Source organism: Xenopus laevis, chromosome 5L (genome assembly GCF_017654675.1).
Source record: "Xenopus laevis strain J_2021 chromosome 5L, Xenopus_laevis_v10.1, whole genome shotgun sequence".
NCBI classification, from domain to species: domain Eukaryota; kingdom Metazoa; phylum Chordata; class Amphibia; order Anura; family Pipidae; genus Xenopus; species Xenopus laevis.
This window is the reverse complement of record NC_054379.1, coordinates 106,140,713-106,162,114: the sequence shown is the minus strand read 5'-3', so window position 1 is coordinate 106,162,114 and position 21,402 is coordinate 106,140,713. Positions and strand designations below refer to the sequence as shown.

At 38.4% G+C, this 21,402-nt stretch overlaps 1 long non-coding RNA gene across 2 annotated transcripts in view; it reads left to right on the top strand.

Annotated features, from left to right (window-relative positions):
* LOC121393778 overlaps window positions 1-14,368 on the top strand; it is a 35,587-nt gene extending 21,219 nt beyond the window's left edge. For both annotated transcript variants that reach the window (XR_005961342.1, XR_005961341.1), the window contains 2 exons: window positions 13,657-13,738; window positions 14,064-14,368. This is a non-coding gene — a long non-coding RNA (uncharacterized LOC121393778). The remainder of the gene's footprint in view (window positions 1-13,656; window positions 13,739-14,063) is intronic.
* Window positions 14,369-21,402: the final 7,034 nt, after the last annotated feature.

The window sequence follows — 21,402 nt, the reverse complement described above, 5'->3', positions numbered from 1 at the left end:
TTTTCTTTTCATCAGTCTCACTAATATTACCTTATATTTGAAATGATTTCCATCGTCGATGATACCCAGGCCTATGCCCTCAGATAATGCTCAAGCTGTAAAGACTAATGTAGAAGCACTAAGACAAAGGCGATGCATAGTGAAGGAAGGGTTTATTGGCATCTCAATGAGGAAATTTCAAAAAATCTTCTTGTTAGCACCTAGGATAATTTGCATTACTTAAAGCATGCAGTTTCGAGCATCAAGAGAGCCAAGGTTTCAGTTTTGGTAATACTGTGTTCATTGTCTGCATTATTGTATTCGTATAACAGGTGTGGTGACTTTACTGACCTTTAGTGCACTGTGCGCTATGGATTTACGTTGGACAACAATAACCTTAGAAGTCTATGGCTCAGGCCATGTGTGTGTGTTTGTGGTGGGAGAGGAGAGTGTGAGTTAAGAGTTTAAAACAAATTGAGTATTTTTTCACTTAGCAGTGGGACATCCACTCTCAGTTGTTTCTGCCAGGATTTCTACTGTTCGTCCTACAATGCCAAGCGCATCCTGTTGACTCACTAGAGTGTTATCAAGTTCAACAACTTTTGAAGAAGGTTCTATGTCACAAGAGAGGGTGATGCATTACATTTGCATGAATCCGAGGAAAGCAACTTAATATTCTGTTAATAATTGCATGCAGAGTATTCTGAAATTCCAAAGTCAAGAGCAGAAGTGCATATTAATATGCTGGTGGGCTAATTCTTAAAGAGATAGTGACATCAGAAAATGCACAAATTAGAGACATGCACAGCTTCTCACTTAAAACATTTATTTGTGCATTTTAAACACAGCAAAATTGCATAATAACACATTTACAAACACACCACAGTGCAGTGTCTGTACCTTGTGTTAGCCACACCCTCCTGACGCATTTGCGCAATTGGGTGCTTCATCGGAGAATAACTTTTTGATTATCTATCATAACATTGTCAATGAATGCTAGTTATAATTTTGCCATTAAATTATTTGCCTGATACTTTTACAATGCCTTTCTTAGTACCCTGTTCCTCTATGAGGGGGCTGCCATATCTGTGCAGCAGGAGTCCATTAGCATTAGAAAATCTAACTGACAGGTTAAGAAGGGACAGTCAGGTTCATGAACTTCAAGTAACAATTACTTACAAAAGCAGAACTGTCAGTGAAAAACGATCAACATGACCTATAGGTAACTTTTAATGTAGATTAATATTTTGAAAAGAAAATTGTTAGTGTCAGTAGCACTTTAAGGCACGTTGATGCTCTGCTTACAGTGTTTTATTTTGACTCCTAAAATTGAAAGTTTGCCAATATATAATTATAATTAAAAATGTTATAAAATTTTAAGAAGTGAATGTAGTATTACTTTTACTTTTAATCGTAGCTTTCATAATGGTGTTTCCCGGGATGACAACACTCTTTGTGGCCTCCAATAGACCTCCTGTTGTGTTAAAATCCCCTAATTAGTAGACATGGAAGCTAGCAGTCCTGGAGTTGTAGTTTTACAGAGAATTACTTCAAATGTATTGATGCCAGCATAGTTACAGGTATGGGATCCATTATCTGTAAACCCATTATCCAGAGAGTTCAGAAGCTACGGGAAGGCCGTTTCCCATAGACTTCAATTTATCCAAATAATCAAAACACCTGTGATTCAACTTATAACTGCACTGGTGGTGCAGGTTGTCTGTTTGGCGGGCCAAGGTCAGGAACTTGTAGAGCCACACACACACAATAATATGCGGTTGGGAAGCTTACCCCATTTATTGAGTCATCAAGGTATCAACATTTCGTTGTCTGACGAAAGGAGGGTTTTACCCCCCCCGAATCGTTGATACCTTGGTGACTCAATAAATGAGGTAAGCTTCCCAACTGCATATTATTGTGTGTGCGGCTCCGTCATAGTTAGTGATGAGTGCAATATTTTTGGGAGCCATGGATTTGCCTTTTCGTGAATTTCAGCAAAGCAAAATGGGACAAATTTGCTCATCACTCATAGTTCTTTACTGCATGTGCATTAGAAGGCAACCTAGGACCCTTGCACAGTGTACATGCTTCTTGCACGTATTTATCAACATACTCTTTTTTTTTTTTTGTCAGTAACATTACCTTGTACTTGATCCAAACTAAGATATAATTAATCCTTATTGGAGGCAAACCAGCCTATTGGGTTTATTTTCATTTTTCTAGTAGACTTAAGGTGTGAAGAACCAAAATACAGAAAGATACTTTAAGATACCCCTGGTGAATGCATACAGCTGTGTTTGTAAATCAGCTTTCAGAAAGCCCATGGAGTGAGTGGTGCAGCTGTGGAGCAGAAGGGGGCATGCAGGGTTGAAATGGTTAACTAGGGGTGGTGATCGGGGAAGGGGAGGAGTGAGAGAAAGTTATTCCATGACACCTCCTGTTTAAATTGTCAAAGCAAAGCATGGGCTTGTCCTTGGGGGTTAGCTGGTAGAGTTCAGGAAGGTGGGGAGGTTACAATTAGGTGGGATTAATATTGGTGTTCGATGAAAAAGTGGTTCCCAGGTCATGTTTTGAAAGAGAACCCTTTCAGGTGGTCAGATGTGCCCATGTAGCACTACATTTGGTGTATATTTACTGTTTACACTGATGTGTTATGGTACCTTAAGGTTCTTTAAGTTGTTCCATTTATAAAACTATGCTGTGACCCTTTCGCCCCGAAACCGTCTCATGGATTATTGGGTAACAAAAGGGGCAGGTAAATGTGAAGACTGCATAGCACAGAGCCTGTGGTTTGTTTATAGGTGGGTGACTTGGCCCCAGGATTGACTCTGCCCTTGTCATTTACTGAGTCGTATCTAAAATGTTCAGACTCTAATAAAAAAAAAAACGATTTCATAACAGTGAAATGATCAATTATGTTATATTATCCTCGGCTGTAAAGATTAAAAGGAGATGGGAAAAAAGGAAGTAAAATGCAAAACTAGAACTGTTTCTTAATACACGTGTACATCAATCCTTGCGATGTGGCTTCTGTTTTATGTGCATTTTTTTCTCTCTCTCTCTCTTAATATCACACACTTTAAAAATGAGTCGGTATATTTGTAAAGCAAACAAAGCAGTCAGTTTTTTTTTTTTGTTGACTAAAACAGGAAGCTCTCTGGCACTCTAACAAAATTACCTAAAAGCTGCTTGGGAGATAGAAGCAACTTAAAGGAACATATAACTGTGGGCTCTACATCATTTTGAGCCCTGAGATCAAATTGGACAAAACATGAACCTGCAGTGCCACAGAAATGGTCTTAAGCCTGACACATGCATAAAAAAAACAGAAGCAGATGAATAAAAGCGTTGCATTTCAGCCATACCATAATCCTTCTAGAGGTGCCAGTCTAATGCTGCCTTTTTGAGAAGAAGTGGAGATATGAATGGTGTGCAAGAAGAAGGTTCATGCAAACATTGTGACTTGTACAAAAGTACTAGATTAAGAATCAGCGGCATTTGCCATATTTACCCCTATATGTATCAAAAGCCACAAAATTTGCTTTAGCTGCTGCACAACTAAAACTCATACCATCAAAATAGAGGTATAGTTCTGCATCAAAGGCCACCTATCAATACCCAGTAGACCTCGTGTATTTAACACTAAGCGACGAATTTGCACTAGCGTCCGCTTCGCTCACATCGCAACACTTCGCAAGGCGTAAATTCGCCAGGACAACGCTAATTCACTAAAATCCGTAGTTACGTCCAGGGCGCCGAACGAGGGCCAAGTGAAGTTGCGCTAGCGTTGGCTAATTTGCATACGGCAGGAAGTTCAAGTTGAATGGATATATATGTTGCAACAAATACATTACACTACACAAGCCCGGAAAACCTTAATAAAATAAAATAGAGTTGTTATATTGCCCTACACATGAGCCCAGTGTATAGTTTATGTGCCATATGTTAGGAAATTTAGGGGGGAAGCTGGGTACCCCAGAAAAAATTTACAATCTTTTGCAGCCAATCACCCTGAAAATTTAAAAGTCGTCAGCTTTTTTTGGGACTTAAAAAAAATTAAACTATTTTTTGAGGAAGTCCTATCTACTCTATTGCACTTCGCCTGGTCTGAGCTGGCGAAGGCAAGTCTGGCACAAGAGGTAACATTCAGTAAAATCCGCATTTTAGTGAATTTGCGCAGTCACGTCAATTCGCCAGAGCGCTACTTCGCCAGGCGTAAGGGAGCGAATTACCACTAGAGTCTATCTCCTTCGCTAGTGAAGTCACGCCTGCCCCCATTAGTAAATTGGTGAATTTTTGCTAATGTTAGTCACTTCGGCCTTTGTTAAATCTGCCCCCTAGAATGAAGAGCAAGCAGTTGCAACTACCTGTTACATGCAGTACTGTATTCATAAGTCATTAGGTGGAAAATGCTTGCTTTATATGTAAACCCATTATCCACAAAGCTCCAAATTACGGAAAGGCTGTCTCCCATAGACTTCCATTTATCCAAATAATACAAATTATTAGATAACTTTTTCTCTGTACTAATAGAACAGTGTCTTGAATTTGATCCAAACTAAGAAATAACAAATCCTTATTGAAAGCAAAACCAGCCTATTGGGTATATTTAATGTTTGCAGAAATCTTTTAGTAGACTTAAAGGAGAAGAAAAGCTATCAGGGCAGTTTATTGCCAATAGAATAGCCACAACAGTACAAGCTAGAATGCCATTTTTATTCTTTATAACGCTTTTTCATACCTGAGTAAACAGCTCTAGACACTGTCTCTGTTTGTTTAGGATAGCAGCTGCCATATTAGCTTGCTGAGACATCACTTCCTGCCTGAGTCTCCACCTGCTTGCTCATTGCTCTGAGCTCAGATTACATCAGGGAGGGGAGGAGAAGACTGAGCATGCTTAAACCCAAGACCTGGAGGTTTAAGATGAAAGAAGGAAGTCTGATACAGAAGCCCATGTGTACACAATAGAATGAAAGAAACGTGGTGTTTGTTTTGACAGGACTCTGAGCAGCACTATTTTGAGGGTTTACTGGTGTGTTTATATAGACCTTTCTGATAAAGCTTAGTTAGTTTTAACCTTTACTACTCCTTTAAGGTGTAAATATCCAAATTAAGGAAAAATCCCTTATCCGAAAAAAAAACCCAGGTCCTGAGCAGTATATATTTCAAATTTTATACACCCTTCTTTGATATACATGTATATTAGAAGCCACAATTTACAGATCCCTTATCCGGAAAACCTCAGGGCCCAAGCATCCTGGATAATAGGTCCCATACTTGTAGTCATCTACATTGTATGTACCATAGGAGTGCTGTTCTATTGCTATACAAAGAAAAGCACTGCAAAATATATTTCGTTTTTTAAATCTATAATTACTCAGACCTTAACAGGAATCCCTGCTAGCATTTGTATAGAACATGTAGGAGAAGTGAGACTAAGGTAACTTCCACAGTGGGCAGTAATGTAATTTATTACCCACCTATCTACTTCTTAGCCTCCTGTGTTACGTAATCATGTGTCCAGCTATCTGCATGCTTAATTAGGTATTACTGAGCTCTTACACCCTATTAATGGAGTCCTTGAAACTTTATAATTTAAAAGGGATTTTCACCTTACTCAGCAAAAACAAAAGAAAAAGGAAGAAGAAGCCCAGCAGATTAACTGCGAAACAGTTTATTCCAGGTAGTGGTTATACAAAATGTTTCAGGTCAATACCCTTTATACTTTGATAAAGGGTATTGACTTAACATGTCGTGTAACCACTACCTGGAATAAACTGTTTTGCAGTTAATCTGCTGGGCTTCTTCTTCCTTTTTCTTTTGTGTTTGTTTTGCTGACTAAGAGACATTGCAGCACAGAGCAACAGAGTAACTACAAGGAAGTAAGACATTTACAGACCACCAACATATTCCCCTTTTTGAAGTTAACTTTAACTTTTTAATTGCCCTTCATTGTTTATTTTTAATTTTTTAAATATTTTGCCTTTGTCTTCTCATTCTTTCCAGCTTCCAAATGGAGATCACTGACCCCGTCTAAAAACAAATGCTTTTGTAAGGGCCAGGCTACAAATGTATTGTTATTGCTACTTTTTATTACTCCCTTTTTCTATTTAGGGCTCTCCTATTCATATTCCAGTTTCTTATTCAAATCAATGCATGGTAGTTATGGTAATTTGGACCCTAGCAACTGGATTGTTGAAATTCCAAATTTGGGAGCTGCTGAATGAAAACCTAAGCTCAAAAACCACAAAAAAAACAATGAAACCAATTGCAAATTGTCTCAGAATTTCTACATCACACTAAGGGGCAGATTTACTAAGCTCGAGTGAATAGTTTGAATCCAAAAATATTTGAATTTCGAAGTAATTTTTTGAGTACTTCGACCATCGAAATTCGATCGAATTGAATGATTCCAACGTTTCGAAGTAAAAATCGTTCGACCATTCGATAGTCGAAGTACTGTCTGTTTAAAAAATCCTTTGACTCAATACTTCTCCAAATAAAAGCTACCGAATTGAATGTTAGCCTATTGGAACACTGTAGATAGGTTTTGGGCACTTTTTATGATCGAATAAAAATCATGTGTGTCCTATTTTAAGGGATGGTCTGGAAAAGTCTATCAAATAAAAAGAACACGCCAATGACATCCACATTTGATCAGAGCTAACATCATTGATATCTATGCTGTATGGCTGCACAACATGTCCTATAGTTGATCGGTCTAGGCTCTGCAGTCTGGGGATATCTGGTACTTGGGTGCTTCAGAATAGATAAAGGGGAGAAAGGGAGTGGAGCTCACATATAGGCAATTATAAAGTGCAAGAAGGGGTCCATGGCTTGCCCAAATATCTGTGTGTTTTTGATTTGAATTTTCATACAATAGTTCGCCTTTGAGAAGGTATGTTCAAAATTACCTGCAAGAATTGGACTGTTCACACGTTAACTCTCCCATATTTGTTTGTAGTCTTCCTGATGTAATTGGCAGTTAGGTTAAAAAAGTAAAAAGGTTAAATTTGATGGACATGTGTCTTTTTTCAACCTAACTTACTATGTTACTATGTAAGTCCTCTCACCCATTCACCTGCAGCAACAAGTCCAATCTCCAACCATCAGTAATTTGCAACTTTGCATTTGGTCAATATTTATTGTTATCAGTTTTAGGTTATTTGAGGTTATAATTCTGTTGTTATTGTTACTTTATATTAGTTATGCTCCTATGCAGTCCCTTTCCTATAATTATTTTAGTCTCTTATTCGAACTCTTATTCAAACCACAGCTGGGCTGCTACCAACCAAGTAACTGCCGAAAAACCAAACTCAGAGCTGCTGAACAAAAAGCTAAATAATTGAAAAGCCATAAAGACCATTTGCAATCTGTCTCAGAATACATACTACATCATACTATAAGTTAATTTAGAGGTGAACTACCCCTTTAAGCAAGGTGGGACAGTACTGCCAACTTGTTTTGGAGGTTTGTGGAGTTAGATGACAGGACAGTGTTTCCATTAAACTTGGTGTGTTGTTTTAGCGTAGGACTACATGGACGTTTTCGGTGCAACCGACGTGATGCGTCAAAACGCCTGCGACAAGTTGCATGCGACAGAAATAAGGTAAGAGATAGAAATGTCGGATGAAGTTGCAGCATTGATCCGACACGACTGTCTGATGCAGACGCAGCTATTTCTGCCGCATGTGACTTGTCGCAGACGTTTTGTTGCTGTGCGTCGGATCGCTCCGAAAGCTTACATGTAGTCCTACCCTTACATCGGGGTTTGGGATGACCTGAACTCTGCATGCCAGGTTTGTCATGGGGGGGGCATTATTAGTTCCACAACTGTATTTAAGGATAATAATTCATAGTACTAAGCAGCGCCGGTGCAAGGGTGGTATTCACTTCCAAGCTATTAAAGTATAATATAATAACCCTTTTAAAAATATAAATGTAAAAAATATAAAAATATAAAAAATATAAATTGTGTTGATGTATTCCAGTTACTCCGGCTACCTAGCTGGTATTTTTACATGGGTAGCTGGTAAGAATGATATGTGAACATGATAGATAGGTTTTCGGCTTATTTATGTCGCAATAATAGATCTGTTTCCTTTAAGTCGTCTGAAAAGTCTATAAATAAAAAAAAGGCCAGTTTGCATCCACATTGGATTAAGTAAACACTGTAGCTATTATGCTGTGCTGCCATCATTACTGATATAGTTGATCGTCTAAGCCGAGTCGGATATACTGGGTACTCTAATGTAAAGGGAAAAGGAATGGAGTCACATATAGCAATTAAAGGCAGAGGGGTCCATGGTCAATATCTGTGTTTGAATTGAATTTTAATCAATGTGCTTTAGAAGGTATGTCAAAATTACTCAAGAATTGGATGTAAAGTACTCTCCCATATTTGTTTGAGTCTCTGATGTAATTGCAGTTAAGTTAAAAAGTAAAAGGAATTGATGGCATGTGTCTTTTTCAACCTAATACTATGTTACTATGAAGTCCTCTCACCATACCTGCAGCAACAAGTCAATCCAAGCATCAGTTAATTGCAACTTGCATTTGGTCAATATTATGTTATCATTTAGTTATTTGAGGTATAATTCTTGTATTGTAAACTTTATATAGTTATGCTCCTATGCAGTCCTTTCCTATATTATTTAGTCTCTTATTCGAACTCTATCAACACAGCTGGCTGCTACACAAGTAACTGCGAAAAACAAACTCAGAGCTGCTGACAAAGCTAAATATATGAAAGCCATAAAGACCATTGCAATCTGTCTCAGAATACATACTAATCATCATAAGTTATTTAGAGGTGAACTACCTTTAAGCAAGTGGGACAGTACGCCAACTTGTTTGAAGTTGAGTAGATGACAGGACGGTTTCATAACTTGGTGTTTGTTTTAGCGTAGGACTACATGGACGTTTTCGTGCAACGACGTGATGCGTCAAAACGCCTGCGCAAGTGCATGCGACCGAATAAGTAAGAGGATAGAAATGTCGATGAAGTGCAGCATGATCCGACACTGCTGATGCAGAGCAGCTATCTGCGCATGTGACTTGTCGCAGACGTCTTGTGCTGTGCGCGATCGCTCCAAAGCTTACCATGTAGTCCTACCCTACATCGGGGTTTGGGTGACCTGAACTCTGCAGCCAGTGGTTGCATGGGGGGGCATTATTAGTTCACAACTGATTAAGGATAAAATCTAGACTAAGCAGCGCCGGTGCAGGGTGGTATCCTTCCAAGCTATAAGTATAATAATAACCTTTTAAAATAAAGTAAAATATAAAATTAAAAAATAAATTGTGTGGTTCCGTTACCCGGTCACTAGCTGGTATTTACATGAGCGGTAAAATGATACTCGTTACAATAAATTAGGGTTCAGGTTAATGATCTTTCCGCAATATAGATCTTCTTCCTTAAGTCTACTAGAAAACCATGTAAACACCCAATTAGGCTGGTTGTTTCAATAGGAAATGTAAACATGTAGCTGATTATGAGCCTTGTGCTCCTTCAATACTGATAAGTTGCCATTAAATGGATACACTACTCATATGTGGAAGAATAGAAATTGGATCCCTGTAAATATTGGAGCCAAGAATCGACAGCAGCACTTGGCTAGAGCACGGGGAGAAGGTTTATTCAGCACATGGAGAAGAGACCTTCAATGCAGGCACATCTCAGGCACAAAGAGAGCTTTAATGAGAGCCATGAAAAGAGACACATCCAGGCACCAACATACAGGCAGGTGAGACTTCTCCCCGGTGGAATAAGTGGACAAAGATGGAGACGGAGAAGCTCACAGAAGGAAGCAATGCCCAAGGCACATTATGGACTGGGTGCCTGGCAGAAAACATACGGAAGCAGATACTGGAGGCCCAGTAATAAAGCAGCTCAACATGAACATGTGCAGCTCACAAGGAAATGGTGGGACAAAAAACTAGAGGACTATATGGCCAAAGTAAAAGAAAAGGATGCAGAGCTCGCACAGTTCCTGAGCGATGTACCCTATTGGAAAGCCAGAGAACATGTGCAGCTCACAAAGGAACAGCTGGACAAAGAACTGGAGGACTATATGGCCAAAGTAAAAGAAAAGGATGCAGAGCTCGCATAGTTCCTGAGCGATGTACCCTATTGGAAAACAGAGAGAACATGTGCAGCTCACAAAGGAACAGCTGGACAAAGAACTGGAGACTATATGGCCAAAGTAAAAGAAAAGGATGCAGAGCTCGCACAGTTCCTGAGCGATGTACCCTATTGGAAAGCCAGAGAACATGTGCAGCTCACAAAGGAACAGCTGGACAAAGAACTGGAGGACTATATGGCCAAAGCAAAATAAGAGCAGGATGAAGAGCTTCCAGGATTCCCGAGCAATTTACATTTATTAATAGCCAGTCATCAGGGACAATGATCATCATTAAAAGGATTGTCTGATTACACAGCAACTTTGTCTGTTTTGTCTTTTTTCCCTCTTGACTGCAGCAAAATGTTTGGAAGGGAACTTGATGGGGGTCCCCTGTCAGGGGTATTGCAGGGTTTCAGTTTGACCATGGGCACATAACTCCAACCAAGCTTTAACAAATTAATAATCTCCAACCTATCTATATACTCACATATATTAGCTATATATACCAACATCTATACTAGTTGTAGATTTTAGTATTATGAATTTGTAACACAGTATATGTTTGTTTGGGAGAATGTGTAATATGTATGTGGTCTGGGGCGGGATAGGGACATTGTAATGTCCTCTCATTATGTATGCATACATAATTTACATAAAGACCTCGAAAAGAAATAGACGGCACTCCGAATGTACTGGAATGTACTTTTATTCCAGGTTAAAACAAGGATCCAACGCCCTACGCGTTTCGGGAATCACTCCCTTAATCATAGGCATCCATCCTGATCCAAACAGACAGGTTATATACAAAATGTAAATAGTGACCCCTACTGGGCGCAATATAGTAATTCAATTAAGACAATCATATTTTATTAATTTAGTAAAACCAATTAACCAAAGGTAAAAACCTCGTTTTCATATAAAAACCTTTCTATAATCAGAACAAACAAAACAAAAATCCTTGCATAGATGTGTGAATCTTACTTAAAATGTTGGAGAATAAGTAACTAGTAATTGATTTATTAATAGTTGGTAACTAGCTACCTGGGATAGACCTTGGTTCAAATATAAATAGATGAATAAATATAGATCTTCAATTGTTCAAACATACAAATGTAAATATAAATATGTTTAAAAGAGTAGAAAAATATGGAAAATTGTAGAAAAATAGTAAATTGAGAATCCTCAAAAATTCTATATGAATCAAATAAGGTAAAATGAGGGACAATGGGATAGAGATTGAGGGAAGATAGAAGGGAAAGCCGGGCTTCTGTTGAACATAACTCATTTTAAAGCCCTTACTAGCTAATATAGATATAACAAGTCATGCCTGGTATTCAGGCCACTGGGTATCCTAGTCTCCAATTTTAGGATCCAGAACGCCTCTCTCAAATTTAGTAAACGTTCTGCATCCCCACCCCTAAGGGGCAACCTCACCTGTTCGATGACTTTCACCAACAAGTCTCGGACCCCTCTTTTTGAGCATAAAGTAAAATGTTTGCCCATGGGAGTCCCCTCATCCCTATTCTCAATCGATCTTAGATGTTCCCGTATTCTTTCTTTTAGACAACGAGTAGTTCGACCCACATATTGCTTATTACAAACGGGGGACGCTGCAGACAGAGCACCCGACTGAAGCAGCAAAAGGGAGTGTAAACTGGAGCGGTCCCCCTTGATCGAGTTAGTAACATAATTTACATAAACTATAATAGTCTTTCTACAGCAAACACGTAACTTTTACCAACACAGGGCAACTGTACAGCACATTTTAACTACTTTAAAATGCTTTTATTTTAGTTGTTACTGTTCCTTTAATGACAGAATAGCTTTATTACCAGGTCGGTGTTAAATCTTCAGCTCTTCTGTAGAGCTTTTATCATATATATATATATATATATATATATATATATATATATATATATATATATCCTTGAAAAAGGTCCCAGAGAGGACCGAAATGTTGGGAGATGAATTTGTGAATAAAGCACATAGATTTATTTCACCAAAATGAAGGAGTGCCGGTCCATTTACTAAGATGTATTATGAAGTTTTGACCAACGCACCACCCTCTACATTCTAAATCTGGAAAGAGTGTGCTCACTGTACTGACATATTATATATAGGGATCCGTTGAATCTACCCGAACTATGGTTCGAATTATTCGATAGATCTTGGACGTAATTTTGTATGAGTCACTCTTAGGCCATAGTGTATTTATCGGATTGTCTTTGTCCTCAGGAGATAGACGTTAAAGAACCTTCGTAGTGAAGTGGATAATTTGAATTGCAAGCAAATAATCACTAGAGAAGAAGGGGAATTTTCGAATAAGATTCTCTTTTGATGGTATAGAAAAAGCCTCACTCATGATATCTTTGACTAATCTTAAATTTTGGTTTTGCCAGTCCAGAACTGTTTTATTTTGTTCCCCTATCAGGAAGGCCGGGTTACCAATCCAGGTCATATAGATTGAGTGGTTAGGAGTTAATCTACATCTGCACCTCACCGAGATCCAAGTTTTGTAAGTGTCAATGAATAAAGGGTGGTCAATCATATCCCGGGGAATGTCTTTTAGAGAAGAATGAAGGAGCACATTGAGAGACATGCCGCCGGACAGAAGTTGATCCACCTCTGTTGAAGTGTAAATATTTCTATTATGTAGCCAATCACCCACAAATCTGAATAAAGACGCTTCATTATATTCTTTTATATTTGGAAAATTGACTCCCCCTTATCTTTAGTTTGTTGCAGTTTAAACATACTAATACTTGGTCTCTTTTTTTGCCAGATAAAAGTGCATTTTAATTAATCGTTTATAGTCTGATGGTTTTATGCTATATGGTAACATCTGTATTTTGTAAAGGATTTTCAGGAAAAGTATCATTTTTATTAAGTGGATTCTGCCTAGGAAGCTAAGCGTCAAATTTTCCCAGGATTTTAACTCTTGCTGGATCTTGTCTATAGTACAACGAATATTAATTGGGTATAAATCAGTATGTTTTTTTGGCAACTTAATTCCCAGGTACGTTATGTAAGAGTTTGTCACTTTAAAAGGAAAATCGCTATTTCTGCTCAATATACCAGAACCCCCTAGTTCCAGTGCCTCTGATTTATTCAGATTAATCCTAAAACCTGCAAAAGTGCTAAAAGTTTCTATTGTTTCTAGAATTGTAGTCAATTCTATTTGGGGATCATTAACAAACAATAAGATGTCATCAGCGAAAGCTGTAATTTTATGCCTGGTGTGGCCTAGTGGGATCCCTGCGAATATCTTATTCTGCAACAAATGTTTTATTAAGGGGTCTAACGCAATATTGAATAGTAAAGGGGATAGAGGACAGCCTTGCCTAGTTCCCTGCTGAATTACAAAAGGTTCCGAATTGTAACCATTAACTGTGAGAAACGTCTGGGGAGAGTTGTATAATGCTTTAAATAAGTTTAGCATATGTATTCCAAAATGTTGAAACTTTAAAAGTCTCCGTATATGAATATGAGCGATCCTATCAAAAGCCTTATCCGCATCTAAATTTATTAATAATCCTTGTTGTCTCTTTTCTAGGTTACAATGATAAATAGCAGCAATTGCTTTCCTAATCGCTTGGACTGGGTATCTGTTTTGGAGGAAGCCCATCTGATTAGAGGTAAGTATAGTAGGGAGAATTTTTTGTAGTCTATTTGCCATAATTTTTGTTATAATCTTTAGGTCTTTGTTTAAGAGAGAGATTGGTCTGTAGGATGACGGATCTGAGTGGTCCTTTCCTTCTTTATGAAGTAAGATAATTCTAGCATCCGCAGCTTCATCCCACAACTGATTCCCTTGTAAGATATCATTGTATAAGGATGTCAATAGAGGGGTTGTTTCTGGGAGTAGAAATTTATAGAATTCCACGCCTAAGACATCTGGGCCTGGAGATTTGCCATTTTTAAATTTAGTAATTGTCATTGTGACCTCTGTTTCCGTTACAGGTGCATCTAGGATTTCCCTATCCTGGACAGAGAGTTTATTCAGATGAGCTTCTTGGAGAAACCTAAGGCCGTTATCTGTGGAATCGGGAGTCAGTTGGTAAAGTTTTTGGAAGTGAGATGCCATCACGTCTGTGATGTCATTTGTACTACGAGCCAATCCAGTGGGAGTTTTGAGTTTCTGGAGTTTGTTTTTTTGACTAAATTCGCCAATAGTTTCCCGGATTTATTTCCCCATCGGTAATATCTATTTGCAGTATGGTTTAATTTATGTTGCATCTGTTCAGTCAATAAAGTATTGAAAAGAGCCTTCGACTCTGTGTATGTTTTCTTTGCTACAGCAGAATTAGTAGATTTAAAGTTTTTATAAGCCTGAGTGAGTTCTTTTTGTAGCAACCGATACTTTTCACTAAGGGACCTCTTCCGCTTAATCAGGTAAGATATGATATGGCCTTGTAACACTGGTTTGGCTGCTGCCCATAGTAAATTTTTGTCATCCCAGTGGGCTAAATTGTCATCAATATAATTGGCCCAATGTTGCTTTAGATAATTTCTAAAGTCTTCATTATGGTAGAGGTAAGTTGGAAATCTCCAATTATGCGAGTATGGCTGGGGTGCAGACAGAGGGAGGATGAGTTTCACCGGGGCATGGTCTGAATTATCTATGTTACCAATATTAGCGTCCTCAATCGAGGCTAAAAGATGGGGGACAGAAAGATGTAATCAATCCGCGAATGTGAGTTGTGGACTGCAGAAAAGAAAGTGTAATCCCTAGTGTCTGGATATACTGTAAGTATCTGTAAGTATCTTGTAAGCAAAGATGTTCACAGAGAGAGTGCAGCGGTTTGATTCTATTGAGGACGTGTGTGGATGATGTACCTGACTTGTCCATGTAGGGATCACACCGTGTTCATGTCACCACCAAAGATCAAATTTGAGGCCCCCCAGGAGTCTAACCGTTGGAGCAATTCTGTGAAAAAAGATTGGTTTTCATTGTTCGGAGCATAGACATTAACAAGAGTATACTTAGTCCCATATATATTCACATCCATAATTAGATATCTGCCCATTTTATCTTTAAATATTTTTCCCACCGTACTATTCAAAGCAGTGCTCAAAATAATTGCCACACCCCTAGATTTAGAAGCATAAGAGGCAGTCGTGACAGAGCCTATCCATCTATCTTTCAGAGAAGTCGTGTCACGTCTGCGCCAATGTGTCTCCTGTAGAAAAGTTATATGGACTTTGTCCCTTCGAAGGTGGTCCAATACCTTACGTCTTTTTATAGGAGTATTTAGACCCCCGACATTCCAAGACACAACCTTAATTTTCTCAGGGATATTATCCACCCAAGGGTTAATAGAATCTTGAGTAAAAGACATATTAATTTAGCCTATACCTATTTTTTGGAAAACGTATGTCTCAATAGTGATAGCGTATCCGGGCTGGCTGTCCCAGCAAGCAGACCAGGGACCGGAATAGGTTAAGGGTGTGGGAAAGTGACTTGCTCCTAAAGGCGCACTGGCCTCCAAATTCCAGATTAAAACATAATAAACATAATAACTAATCAAAAAGTTCAACTTGAAACAGCATGGCGGCATCTTAGCCGACTGTTCATATCACGCCCTAGGTCTCTTCAATAATATAGAAATATAAGTGTAGGCCAAAAGGATCAATAAGTAAACCTATCATCCTGTAATGCAAAAGGAAACAAGAAAAAAACGCAATGCAAACTATATTCCGAAGAAAAATAGTCCATAGCAAGTAGTCTAACTGAAGAAGTCCAGTACAGAAAAAACTAGAGAGCCAAAAAGAAAAAGTAACTTCCAACTGGTGAACAAGGAAGAAAAATCCAATGGAAGGTCTGTCATTCCAGGCCAGAAGGCCTACTTAAATATAATTTAAACATCAAACAAACCCAACAGGACTGCTTTGCTTTCAATAAGGATTAAATGTATCTTAGCTGAGATCAAATAAAAGCTACTTTTTTGTTATCATTCTTAAACATTTGAATTCTTTGCTTAAAATGGAGTCTATGGGAGATGGCCTTCCTGTAATTCGAAGCTTTCTGGATAAAAGGTTTCCAGATAATGGCGTGATAGCTGAAAACTTTTATCCTGACATCTGGGCTAGTACAGTTTGTAAAAAGTACTATGGAATGCATTGAGAATATATAACCTTATGTTAATTATAAGGAACACTGTCCTCAAACAATCAGCTTGTGATCATGAATGTTTTCAAGTACAAATACAACACATGTAAGCATGTTCAGCTTATACTAGGGAAAGTAATGTATTGGTTCTCAACATCCAAAAAATAATATTTGCAATGAAATAGGTAAGAACTGCACAAGCCAACCTTCAAGTAACTATAAACAGATTGAAGAAAATGTGAAGAAAACAGGTAGTCGGCACAAGACAGACCACTTGTATATAAGAGCCTCTTCAAAGGCTTGCACTGTGTGAACAGCTTGTTCAGCTCTCCTCTGCTCCATAACTCTCTAAACTGTGCTTTACTTGACACACAAGTCTCCTGTCTCTGCAAAGTGGCAGGATGATTGAAGTGCTGTTCCTGGGAGTTCTCTGCAGCAGAAGGAAATCATGAATGGGAACTTGATTATACGCCTCCCCTAGTGCTTAGCCACAATGCTACTTCCAACTTGCTCCTGTCTCTTAGCATAGTGTCTATGGTAGTCGACAATGATCCTGTTTTACAACCTTGTGCACACAGTATGATCACTGCTAACCCAGCATTGCTCTTTCCCCAAGTCTTATGTAAAGTTTACAGCTTTTCACATGCTCACAACCAGGTTTTCTGCTGTCTGTATCATGTCTGTAATAAAAGGGAGTGTCTAATCAAAGAAACTAATTCTGATTAATATTAATTTGATATTTTAAATAATTATAACATGCCATTAAAAAGCCGTTTTTCCCGTGAAACAATGTAGCAGAAGGCAGCCTTGGATACTTCACAGATTTCACAGATAAAAAAATCAACTACCAAGGCAAAGGTAGACCTCAAAGGGATTTTAATGAATCCCTCCCCGCCATCTAAGGAACTCCACTTTTTTGTGTGGTATCCTAAATGAATAAATAAAACTCAGTGTAAACTGCTTGCAGCATCAACTGAGCTGTAGCTGGAACGGCACAGGTTTTATTAGGTGCATCTCTCTACGTGGTAGTCTTCTGTAATGTTTAGCTTTGCTTCAGTGCAAACTTGCTAATGTTCCAGCTCCATGGATCCAGTCCTGCCTTTATTTATTTGCAGTAGCTGTAAAGAACACATGGTTTAGTTAGGCGCTAGCACCCCTGAGCTGTGTTTATATTCATGTGGAAGGCTTCATTGTATGTTTTTCTTGCTCAAGCCTGTTACTTCTGAGCTAATTTGACTTTTCAAGCAAAAGTTGGATTGTATTTTTGGATTCCTGTTGATTCAGCACCCCCCCTTGACTTGGCAATGAATGGGTGCATGCGTTTCCCCTATATACACTAGCAGCTGACATAAACCCTTTCAGTTCTGCTATTTTCCCATTATAGCTCTTCACTATGGAGTGAGTTTGATTGCATGAAGCCTGTGTTTTTTCTATTCTTTTTTTCCATGTCCGCTTGAGTTTGTTACAAATAAAGAAACAAGATATCTTAAATCGCTGCTCTTCCATTCAAAGCTGCATGTTAAAATTCACAAAGCTAAAACAGGACCCAATGTATAGTATGAGAGCTAGTTTTTATTTCATAAAGCATGTGGTATTCTTTGTACTGATGTAATTCAGGGAAATTTTGTTATCCTCAATCTGTTAAAAAGTGGCACAGACCGCTTACACTTACAGCTTTTGGCTGCTGATGGGTTTGTATTTTAACACTTAACAGGACTAATATTTGCTCTTAAAAAACCTTCTACAAATAAATCTATGACTGTACAAGTGCACCTTGTATTTGACCTTCACTGTACCTTTAAGCAGACTGTGTCCTGAAGACCCCCTTAATCCCAATATATTTAACAGAAGGGGTGATGTTTCTCTGAATTTCTAATGCTTAGCTGAGCAAAACCTTTCTAAGATGGATGCTACAGTTGCCCGGCAGCATTAAACCGTACCTTTCTGTTCTCGTGTTTAAATTGAGCTGTTATCTCTTGCAATAATCTTCATTTGAGCAGAATGTATGATTTAATGCCCTGCAGCACACTCTTAACTTATACACTGCTGTATAATGTTTGGATGATCCTTAATGGCACTCAAGAATATGGGAGCAATCAGAGTCTGGTCTGATGGAAGATAAACACAAAGCTGCTTTACTATGTGGTGTAGTCTCTTATGGGAACAAGAATTTCCCTTGTTATTTGGCTGAATTCTCTCTCAATGATTTCATATCAAAACGACGAATTCCCCTATTCCAGTGAAATGTATCCACTAGTAAAAGCAAGTTTCCTAAACACAATGCTATCAAAATTGTTACTGCAACCCAAGATACGTTAAATGTTTGTTTTCTTAATACATTTGTCTTTGGTAAGCATCTCTTTTCTGTTGTTGCCATAGTTCCCAGAACTTTTGTTCATGTTTTTGTACTGAAGCACAAAATAGAAGGAATTGCTGGATGTGGCAGAGACTAGAGAGAATGCTAAAACCAGTCTATTTACAAGGGCCCCAGATGACGGCCGTTAACATATCATGGCTGCCAAATAAGAAAAGGTTTATTAGCAACTCGTGTAGAGATTAGCAACATGTCTGTTCATGCTGTTGGACCTGCCATTAACCCTAAAATATACTATTTAAGCCTCTTCTCATTTTCGGTAAACTATTTGCATTTCAAAGTACAGCGTTTGCTTATATTACAGAGAGCTGGGATTAATTTTAGCCCGTCTTCTGTCTCGAGTTTAAATTGTTAGTGGACACAAGATTTGTCTGTGCACATTACAGCAATATTTTGCATAGAAATACTGCCAGGCATCAAATAAAACATTGCACATTGTTTTCAGGTTTACTTGTAATACTCCAGAGGAATTATTCTTGGCATGTGCAGTTCGAACCACAGCACAAGTTGTTCCTACTGAGCACATGGAATTTTACAAGGAGAAGCCAGATATGTCTGGCACTATAGTATATGTTACAGATATCCTTCCACATGACAGGGCAGTCAGGATCATCAGATATGGTCTGTACTTTCAGGTATGCATCAGGTATCCATAATATGCACCTTTTTCCATATATTCCAGTAGTGTGTCAGATAAAAGGTTCAGTTGATTACCATGCAGATTTATATAGCAGCTACAGTGATACATTGCAACTGAATACAGAGATCCAGGATTTAAAACACCAGTAACAATAAATGAAAGGGTTTTGTATGTATTCCTATATAATATACTGTTAAACTGCAATAGTTAAAACATTGTGTTTCATGTAAATATGCTGCTGTGTATACTGTATGTGGAGGCTGCTATTTTGGTTGAAACTGGGCTACAAGGCTCACTTTGACATAGTAGATAATGTAAGCTACATAGGTCAGTGCTGTCCAACTTCTGTGGTACCAAGGGCCGAAATTGTTCAGTCACAGCAGGCAGACTTCATGTTGGGGTCACACAAGGGGTACTCGTGGGTCGCCAGTTGGACAGCACTGATGTAGAGTACAGTAGAGTAATTTTTTTCCCCAGAGGAGAAAATGCCAATCGGCTGCCTTTGACCCCACTCCTCACTATAAGTATTTGATAACTACAATTTTTTTTGTTTTATTTGCAGCCCTTAATATTTTAGATCTACTTGTATCCCTCAAGCATACAATATAAGAATTATATCCAACACACAACAATAAACTTATGCTCACAGGATGAGAGTGATATATAAAGAGCAGCAACAAGGATTAAATGGTCGATTTAGAAATAAAGCCAATTCTCACATGTCTTAACCAACAAAACTATTACCCCAACTGATGTTTTGGTCATCAGTTCGCGACCTCTATCAAAATATGAAATTAACTGAATAGAAAGAACTGCACTAATTTCCTTCCTACGTCTTTTTATGGGCTTATTAGACTAAGAACAGTTCTCTTTACATTAACTATGCATGCCAAGGGACCGCCATATGAATATTATTCCTTAGGAGTGTTGGGAAAATGCTTCCCACTGAAGTATTGGGTGCAAAACAGACGCTTATTTCAAGCTCTAACCTGGAGCGGCTTCTTGATGAAGTACTAGCTCCATTGTATTAGCTCCATTGTGAGTATATCTTGAGACAGGGCTTGTATCGATCAGCAAAGCGCACCTCAAAACTACAGACTTGCATAAAAGCTACATGACCCAGCCAGCTACAGATATACTCTCAGTCCAGCATAATGTATATGACAGCATGCAGGGCAAAATAAATGGCTGAAGTGTTTCTATGTCCAATCCTAAAAAACTGATTGAAGAGGGTAGTTCAAAATAAAATTAACACTTAGGGGCAGATTTATCAAGGGTCGAATTTCGAAGTTGAAAATACTTTGAAATTGAATTACTTCAACTTCGAATATCGAAGTCAAAGTTTTTTTTCCATTGAATTAGGCCATTTGCGGTTGAAGTAAAAACGTTTGATTGAACGATTAAATCCTTGAATCGAACTGCTATTTTTAGCAGTAAAAATAAAATAAAAAAGACAACACTAAAGTCAACCAATTTATACTTCAGTTGCTTTGGCCGGTGGCCCTGACAACCTTATAGCAATTCAGCTGCAGGCTGGAAAGAAGCAGAATATTAAAGGGCAACTCAACCCCAAATAAACATTTGCCTAATAAAGGTAAACATAATTCTAAGCAACTTTCTAATATACATGGAGTGTGGATTGTTATAGGTAAATAGCCAAATCTTTCACCACAATGCGAAGTGGCATATTTTTGTAAAAATTGGCAGCATTGGTTTCATGAGCACTGGAAACTTTTTCTGGAGTGATAACAAAGCTTTACGTGTAGCACAGGGGCGTAACTATAGAGGAACTAGGGCCCAGGAGGGTAGGGGGCCCAGCGAGACCCTAATTACTTAGCAATTTTAATATATCTTGGTAAAATAGGCCAACTTATAAATATTTTGGGGCCCTAAATTGAATTTGCTATGGGGCCCAGTAACAACTAGTTACGCCACTGGTGTAGCAGGCTCAAGGAAGAGTTGGGGTTTGGTGGCTGCTAGAAGCATGCTACCTTCTTAAACATGTAGTTTAAGGTGAAGAAGAATAAATGTTGGGAGCTGATTTTCAGATTGTGGGCTGAGTTCTAGTGAAAGCAAACCTTAACACTACTTTTCTGTTTTAGCATGATTATGTCCTGCAATAGACGTGGAAGAATTTCACTGGCCTGCACAGAACTGAACAGCTTCATCCTTCCCA